This window comes from Protopterus annectens, chromosome 4.part1 (assembly GCF_019279795.1).
Source record: "Protopterus annectens isolate FY-2018-M chromosome 4.part1, PAN1.0, whole genome shotgun sequence".
NCBI lineage: Eukaryota > Metazoa > Chordata > Ceratodontiformes > Protopteridae > Protopterus > Protopterus annectens.
In genome coordinates, this window is record NC_056734.1 from 517,624,897 (window position 1) to 517,633,946 (window position 9,050).

Consider the following 9,050-nt stretch of genomic DNA (forward strand, 5'->3'; position numbering starts at 1 on the left):
AGTAACAGGGGAAGCCACTAGTTCAGGTACATGGCCAGGATCAATTGTTAAATATTTTAAATGTAACCAGTGGGGCCATGTAGCACATACATGTCCACAGAGGCAAGTTGGGGAACAATAGGTAGAGGAGCTAGCAAGTGGGAATAACAGAATGCCATTAGTACGTTGTCTGGAGATAAGGGTATCAAACTACCACAAGCGGTTATATCCTACCTTAGTAGAGATGAAACAGGCCACTGCTACGAGATACACAGCTTCTGATCTAACCATTGTGAAGCCTGCAATGGTTAAAGAGAAGCACTACTTGCTTGGGCAGTCTACTGTAGTCAGAGCTTTAGGAGGAACCCCATTCCAAATACCTTTGGCTAGGGTTCACCTTGACAGGGAGGGTGGAAAAGGGAGCAAGCAAGTAGGTGTGTTTGAGGATATCCCTGCAGATGTGCTGATGGGGAATGATTTTGATAACGCAGTACCTTGTATGCATGCAGTCAGGCTGGAGACAGGCATGCAAGTCTGGTAGCCTGGGGGGACCCAGACAGACCACATATTTGAAGACAGGACTGGTGACGTGGCTACTTCAGGGAGGGAGCTGCCCTGTAGCAGTGAGACAAAGTCAGCCACAGCTCCTGGTGGGTACTGATGTTCTCTTGGACAGAGTGACTACAACGGCAGAGGTGAGTAGTAGTACCCAGGCTGACAGTGAGGCACTGCTGTCAGAGGACATCAGGTTTCCTGTGGAAGGGGAGCTGGTAAGGGTTACAAAGAGATGAGAGCGGCTCAGCTCTCAGACCTTACATTAGAAGGCTTGAGGGAGGTACCTAGGAAGGCACCCAATTCTCAAGGAAAAGGGGACTCTGTATACTGGCACAAAGGCTTACTGTATAGAGAGGGGACCCCTGAGGGAGGGTTAGAAGGTGAGGTAATACAGCAGTTTGTTGTGCCCAGAGCCTACTGTCTGGCACTTCTAGCCATAGCCCATGACACTACCTTTGCAGGTCATATGGGCATAAAGCATACCAAGAGATGTATTATGCAGAACTTTTATTGGCCTGGGACTAGTCTCCTCTTAAGTAACTGCCCTTAGATGCTGCTGTGCAACACTTCAATGACACCTTCCTTATTATTCTAAGACTTGCACCTCCAAGAACAGTTTGTGTCAAAGCCAACTACACACCATGGTTAACCCATGAGACTCGTACCCTCCTAAAACAAAGGGACAAAGCATGGCAAACTTGGGCTAAAAATAAATCCCTCCAAAACATTTTAATTTACAAGCAACTTAGGAGCAGTGCCAAACACCACATTAAACTAGACAAACAACACTACTATTCTAATTTACAATGGAAATACAGAATGAATCCACAAAAATTCTGGAACACAATCAATAACATGCTTCATCCTGGCCAAACCACAACTCCCCCTCCAACTTACCTGATAATGCAAATATTGCTGAACAATTTAACATATTTTTCACTGAAAGTGTTTTAGCACTGACTAAGAATAGCAAGTCTCCCACAATGCCAACACCCAACAATCCAAGCAATTTTGTAGATGCATTCTCATTTCAGACAGTCCCAAAACAAACTATTAAAGAAGTTGAAACCCACTTCACTGGCAGCAGATAACTTGCCAGTAGAATATGTAAAATGAACAGCAGCTGTTACTGCCTTTCCCTGTGTCAGTACTTACAAACCGCTATGTAACAGAACAGTACGTCCCAGCTATTTGGGAAATTGGATATATTACACCATTACACAAAGGAGGCAATTCAACACAACTAAAACTACCGGCCCATTGCTATACTTTCACCACTTTCTAAAATTCTGGAAAGATGTAACCACTTTCAACTTCTTAAACACCTTCTAAACAATAATCTCCTCTCATCGTCACAGCATGGATTCTGACTATATCATAGCACTACTACACCTCTTCTAAGTTTCACTAATACTATAAATAATTTCAGAGATGATGGCGAAATAGTGTCTTCAGTCTTTTTGACATGTATAAAGCATTCAATACAGTTTCCCATCCTAAGTTACTGTCCACTCTGAATAATCTTAGTATCAACCCTGATACTATTAACTGGTTTCAAAGTTATATATCTAGCCACCAGCAAGCTGTGAAATGAATCAAGATCTATCCCCACTCCTTCCTGTTACACTTGGGAGTCCATCAGGGTTCAATCCTAGGGCCCCTCCTCTTCAGCATATTCATAAATGATCTTAATACTGCCTCCTGTCAAGCATCTATCATACAATATGCAGATGATTCAACCCTCACATGTGCAGCATCCACAATAACTCAACTTCTTACAGTCACACAAAAAGCCTTCTCTGATATTGAAATGTGGCTAGCAAACTCACAACTCATTCTCAACCCTAATAAAACTAAACTTATGATCTTTCATCCATCTAAACCTACTAACCTCCCAGCTAACTTTTATATCACTGCCAGTAATACCAGGCTTTTCCCAGATTCCCAAACAAAACAACTGGGTATCATAAAATTTGACATGCACATTTCTAACACAATCAAAAAGGTTCCCAAGAAAATGGGAGCAATGTATAGAAACAACAAATTCTTAACACACCTCCTCTCTTCACTTTTGTATGCATCCCCCATACTTATCAACCTCAAAGTCAGAACTAAGTAAATTAGAATAATGTTACAATAAGACTGCCAAATTTGCAACAGATTCCACACATTGAACCCATCACTGTCAATGCCTCAAAAATCTTTCTTGGTTGGAACTACCTCATATTATGAACTATAACCAATTAGTAATGGCTCACAAAATAATGTACAATCCTGACAATGTACCTTCCCTAAAAAAATCTTCTTTGATCAGCTAGCAAAGACTTACTCAAAGTAACGAAAGCATCCAATACAGCAGGCAACTCTCTTTAGTCTAACTTTGTTGCCAAAAATTGGAATGCCCTTCCACACACACTATTAGATCCATAAGTAATCTTAATCATTTCAAAATCTCTCTCAAAAGACACTTACTTGAATCTTGGTTTTGCACATGTAACACTCTAGATTAGTTATTAACTTAGCACTACTTATACAATTTGGCTGTACGTACTAATTCTCTTAACATATCCCTTCTAACAACACTACTTCCCTATATGTAGTTACATTCTTAGCTGCAGCTCTCACCACGGAAGTATTACTAACTATGCACTATTCTGCCCAAGTGATTCTCCCTACTTAATTTCCTAATTAATGTTATGTTCCTCCACATATACAAGTTCAACCATATATTTGTCTATATTCAAGTGTTCAAGGTCTTGTTTTATTTGAAACTATGTACATATTATATATATATATATATATATATATATATATATATATATATATATATACATATCTGTTTTAAAATTTTTATTCTGTAAATTTAACACTTTTTTTTTTTTGGTCTATAATTTCTATTACATGATGTGATGACTTTGTATGTAAGCTTAAGCTGGAGCTTTTCTCCCAGGGGCTCTGTTGAAAATGGGCACTGTCCCAGCCGGACCATCCTGCTAAACAAATGTAAAATAAATAAACTTCCAGGGATGCAACAGAGTACTGCAGGACCCAAGAGCACTGCCAAAAAGTAGGCAAGGCAGGAGACAAGGTCAAAACTCCTTTGATGCCTTTGCCAATTACTAAGGAGCCATTTCAGAGGGTAGCTATGGATATTGTGGGGCCTCTGAATACCCCATGTTCCACAGGGAAGTATATCCTAGTGGTAGTAGATTACGCTACCAGATACACTGAGGCGGTGGCTCGGTCCTCCATTGAGGCAGAAAAGGTGGCAAATGCTTTATTAGAGATTTTCAGCAGGGTAGGTTTCCCAAAAGAAATACTGACGGACAGAGATGCCAATTTCATGTCAGACCTGCTGGCTTGTCTGTGGAAGCACCGTGGGGTGAAGCACCTAAAGACCACCCCTACCATCCCCAGACTAATGGTCTGGTGGAGAGGTTAAATTTTACCTTAAAGACCATGCTACGGGCATCTGCAGACCAGTTTAAGAGGAAGTGGGACAAATATTTGCCCGATCTACTGTTTGCCTCAGGAATTCACAGGTTTTAAGCTGCTGTATGGGCACAGATTGAGGGGCCCTCTAGATTTGATTCACGATCAGTGGGAGGGTGACTGTGAATCCCACAAGGAGTCTGTTGTGGCATATGTCCTAAACCTCAGGACAAGGCTCAGGGAACTCATGGGCTTGGCAGGAGCCCAACAGCAGAAAAAAGTTTGGTATGACAGGAATGCTCAAGCCAGATAGTATGCTGTGGGGCAGCAGATTATGGTTCTCATTCTGGTCAGACACAATAAGCTACAGGCAGCTTGGGAGGGACCCTTCAAAGTGGTAAGGAAGGTCAGTAATGTTAACTACATCGTAGATCTGCTAGGCAGGGGCACAAATTGTACCATGTTAACACCATGAAACTTTACCATAATAGGGAGGCCCTGGTGCTAAGTATTTGCAATAGAGGGCAGGAGTCGTCTTGGGGGGGGGGGGGGATCTATGCCTACAGCAAGCCAGCCAGCAAAATCCCAAATTACTATGGTGGAGCTTAGGGTTGCAGGCATATGATATGACAGTGCAGCACTGTACTGGGGTCAGCAATGTCAAAGCAGCTGGGATCTCAAGACAGGGTATGGGGTAATGTGTCCCAGACAGGCTTATCCCTATCAAGCAATGTTTCTCAAGGGTCACTTGAAAAACTAGCTTGAGTCTTCAAAGTGGGGTGTAACAAAAGAAGGCACTGCCAGCACAGCTTGCTGTAATTTTGTAAATAATTATTTGTCATTTATGACTATCAAATGTTTAAACAAGAGGCTTGTGTTACAAATGTATTTAAACTGTGGGTCATACAATACGCTGGTGTTATAAATGTATTAGAACTGTATGTCATGTGTATATCAAACTGATCTAGTTAGTGTTGAAAAGTATGTGTAAAGTGCTTGTGTTTGAAATGTATCCACAGTGTGCCTTACTGCAGAGAACAGAAATGTACAAGCAGTATTGGAACTATTTAAATGTATACGTTTTAACAGAGGAAACTGGAGAGTTAACCTCAGTCCGGTAAACTTCAGAAAAATATCTGAAATTAAACCACTTTATAGGCTAGGCCATAGGCTAGGCCATAAAGATGCTATCTCACAGGATTCAATGCAGCCAGAGACACAAAGTCTGTACTAGGAAACATTCTGTATTGTCTTTGGGGTGAACTAATTGCTACTTTAGAAGCAAGGAGGGATGCAATTGTTTTAGGACTGCCAGCGCCTGACAAAGATCTGAGCAAAAGCCCTTGTGTGTGTATTTTTACAGGTAGGTGCTAACTACTAACTACTGCCAGCTGCCAGTAATGGGGGTTTTCATGAGAAACAATAAGCCAGATGACCAGAAATGTCATTTTTCAAGCTACCTCAGAAGTAATACTTTAGATATTATTTTGAGAAGTCTTAGTGAGACTATTCTGCTTTCTGTCTTGGACCGGACAACAAGTTACTAGGGAATAGAATAATTCCCTTAGATTCAGTCAGAAATATAGTGAAACTTAGTTTAGATATATTTTTTTATTTGTATGAGACTGTCCTTCAATGTTTTTTTAAATATTTCCTGTGATTTTAAACTGTGATGTCGCTGTGAATTTATACTTAGTATTTTCTTGTTCTTTTATTTATTATTAAATATATTTAAACCTTTCATTGTGGCTGATCTTTATAGAGCGATATTAAGTTTTGAGAGTACATGCATTTCTATTTGGTGACGCTGTGTGGGCAACTCCTAACAGCCTTGCTCTTGGTCGAACTACCATTTGTATTAATATTAATTTCACTTAGTATATTGGGAAACCTTGGAAGAGCCTTAAGTCATCTGGCAGGAGTGTCTGGTGGCATTCGTAACTACTGTATAGTCTGGGCAGAAGGGAGCATAGCTAGTAAACCTGTACCAGCCTTTCCCAGGTGTGTGTGTGTGTGTGTGTGTGTGTGTGTGTGTGTGTGTGTGTGTGTGTGTGTGTGTGTGTGTGTGTGTGTCAGAGACTTGGGCAATGACGCAAAGCACTGGTTGGACAGAGAGGGTGCTGGAGGCCTTGGCTTGATCACTCAGCTAAGATCTCAACTCTATAGCTGTACCACTGGGGAGTCATATTGGGGTCCGGGAGAAACCAGCCCCAGGACTGTGGTCTCAGAGTGCTCTTAAGGGAAATTGCACTTGATGCAGAGAGCTGCATCTGGAAAAACTGTGTGTGTATCTGTTATCTTCCCAGTGAATGTCCCCCACCCGCCACAGATGCTAGTGATCCTAGATGTGGGATATCCACGTCACATATTGGCTGGCAGTGGTGGGTCATCACACGGGAGTACATTAATGCTTAGCAGAAAGCCAATACATACACTGTATCTTAGGGGGAATGGCTGCACATTAAAATAATTGCTTTCTTTCACAAAGGGTATAAGAATCACTAGAATACTGCACAACCAATATTACGAAACTGTGAGACTGTGCAGATGTTGGTCAGATGGTCACTAGTAAGCCTGTCGGGAAAGTAATAATGGGCTAAATATCTGCTTTAGTAGATGACAGTACAATGAAAGAATGTTCACCAATAAGAATTCCAACATCCAAACTACCAGCCCTGACCATCCTGAGCTGGGTGGGGCACAGATGTGCTGGACCACACAGGTGCAGGAAAATACTGATGGTGATAATGGCATTCTGCCTGAACCCCAGTACTGCAAAGATTAGAAGTGTGTGTTAAAGAGAAGGCATCATACAGATGGACGCATTCCCCTCAAGAATGCCACTGCACACACCACACACCTCTAGTGATGTCAACCAGAAAGTCATATGGAGGTAGAGTGAAAAAAACATGCAAATCACAAGTATGATGGCTCTTTGCCTGGCCCTTTTACACGTGCAACACATCCATGAGAGAATTTACATACAGGGATTTGGCAACTCCTGTGTGTATAGCATTTCAGGAAGGGAGACCCTCCCCCTGTTGGCAACACTGGGGAACAGACATGTGAAGGGGTAAATGTAAGGATGGGACTGTTAGGCAGCAGAGGGGCTACCTGAAATCAGAAATGGCAGTGAGAAGAGTATAAAGAAAAAAACTTACAACCACCTCCTGCAGACTGCTTTAGCGATTACTACAGAGAAGAAAAAAAGAGGTCTGTCTTTACTATGATGGCTGTACTGTCAAAATGACATTTGTTATTTTCTGCAAAGCCTGAAATGCAGCTCTGATCAAGGGTCCAGCTGGTAGTAAGGCATACCAGAAAACATTTCAGTTCCACTGACCAACATCCTTTAGTTCCAGTCTGAGGGAAAACCATCTAAATGCATTCTGGCTCAAGTAAAATGGGATGGCAGTAAGAAACAACACATGGTTAAGAGGAAATGCATATAAAGGAACACACAAAAAAATACAGATGCACTTCACTCAATACATCAGCTATAGCAAAAGCATCAAGACTGTTCTTTATGGATTCATTTGTACATCTGTTAACCAGGTTAATTGCACTGGTCCCAAGGGCACTTTTCAAGCACAACCTAGGCTAAAAGGCAAAGTAAGATATTAATATTGAAAAATAAAGAACAAAAATATTACAATTAAAGTATAACTATTGTGTAGCCTGAAAGCTAAATTAAGACAGCATTATACAAAATAAAATTACAGAGTGCTAGATATAAAATTGTGGATGTACAAGAGTAGTCAAAAAGCGAATATAACATTTTACAAAGTGAAAATAGAACAGGAGTACTTATAGCAGACACAGAACATTGTACAACTGTATATATGTTGCACTAATTGCAATGGTTTAATTACAGAGAGGGATAATGCATTCTTATGGCTTCAGTGTTCTGCTACAGGGGGTTTCTGACACCCTTATAGTCTCACACATAAGGCTATTATGAGGTGGGGATGGCAAAAAGAGGGAAGCATGACCCTGGCTTGCATTTTGTTTTGACAAAGAAAGGAGAAGGACATAGTCCAAAATGACTGAGATGACAACTTGTTTTATCTTAATACCCTGAAACTCTGTGTTCATATCACTATTAAGGTTATTATTAAGAAAATAAGTACACAACCCCTCAAAAGATTAATCAAGTGTAACATAGAACTCCAGCAAATTTTCATCCACTGATCATTCCCCCAATACAATTGTTGGCACTGGCCTAAGACTTCCAATCTGCCTTAGGGTACCATATTAACCTTATTTTATGCAGATTAAAAAATACACAACTAATGAAAATCTGAATTGTTTAAATGTATTATATGAAAGAAAATGTGAAATATCACACAGTGAATAAAAAGCATGCATCATAAAAATATTAACTATGCTTTAACTTTTTACAAAATATGGAACTTGTATACATTCATAAAGATTTCATTTTTTTTACTTGATAAATAAAGCAACTCACAGAAAGTTGGACATCACATGAAAGATAGAAAATTAGGGTCTATATTGCATTATCGAAGCGTCAAAGCTTCGAATCTTAAATGGTTGACACCATATAATCGAAGTTTTGAAAGATCGAAAATGTAATTAAACACAACCACCTACAAAAACAAACCATTTAAATGCTCTAAGCAGGGGGGGCAAGCCCCCCTGCACCCCCCACACCCCCCTAATTAAAAATACCAACTCTGAGATCACTTCCCTTTCCACGCTGTACGGAGATCTCAGTTAAAAGATTCGAAGTTTCATGACTTCTATCATATGGTGTTGACCATATTAGATTTGAAGTTTTGAAACTTTGATCTTCTAATACAGACCCCAAAATTAATACGTTAAATGTACCATGTTTCTGCTGTTAAAAAATAAACATTCAAATATTGCTCAACATTTCTATATATAATCAGTTTTTAAAACACGAAAAGACGCCATTACCAGTGTGTAAAACTGCCACTCTCACTTTACCTTATAAAGTAGCAAATATAACTATTGATCTTTATAAAAACATTTGCAAAAAATGTCTTTCATGTTTTGTTTCCAAAGTCAAGAGGTCAAGAATCATGTAAAAACATACAGCCTCA

General features: G+C 40.1%; 1 protein-coding gene across 3 annotated transcripts in view; it reads right to left on the reverse strand.

The window, feature by feature from the left end:
* The window catches only part of PPP1R7 (protein phosphatase 1 regulatory subunit 7), a 917,460-nt gene that overhangs the window by 336,116 nt on the left and 572,294 nt on the right, over nt 1–9,050 (reverse strand). The gene's annotated exons all lie outside the window — the stretch shown is intronic.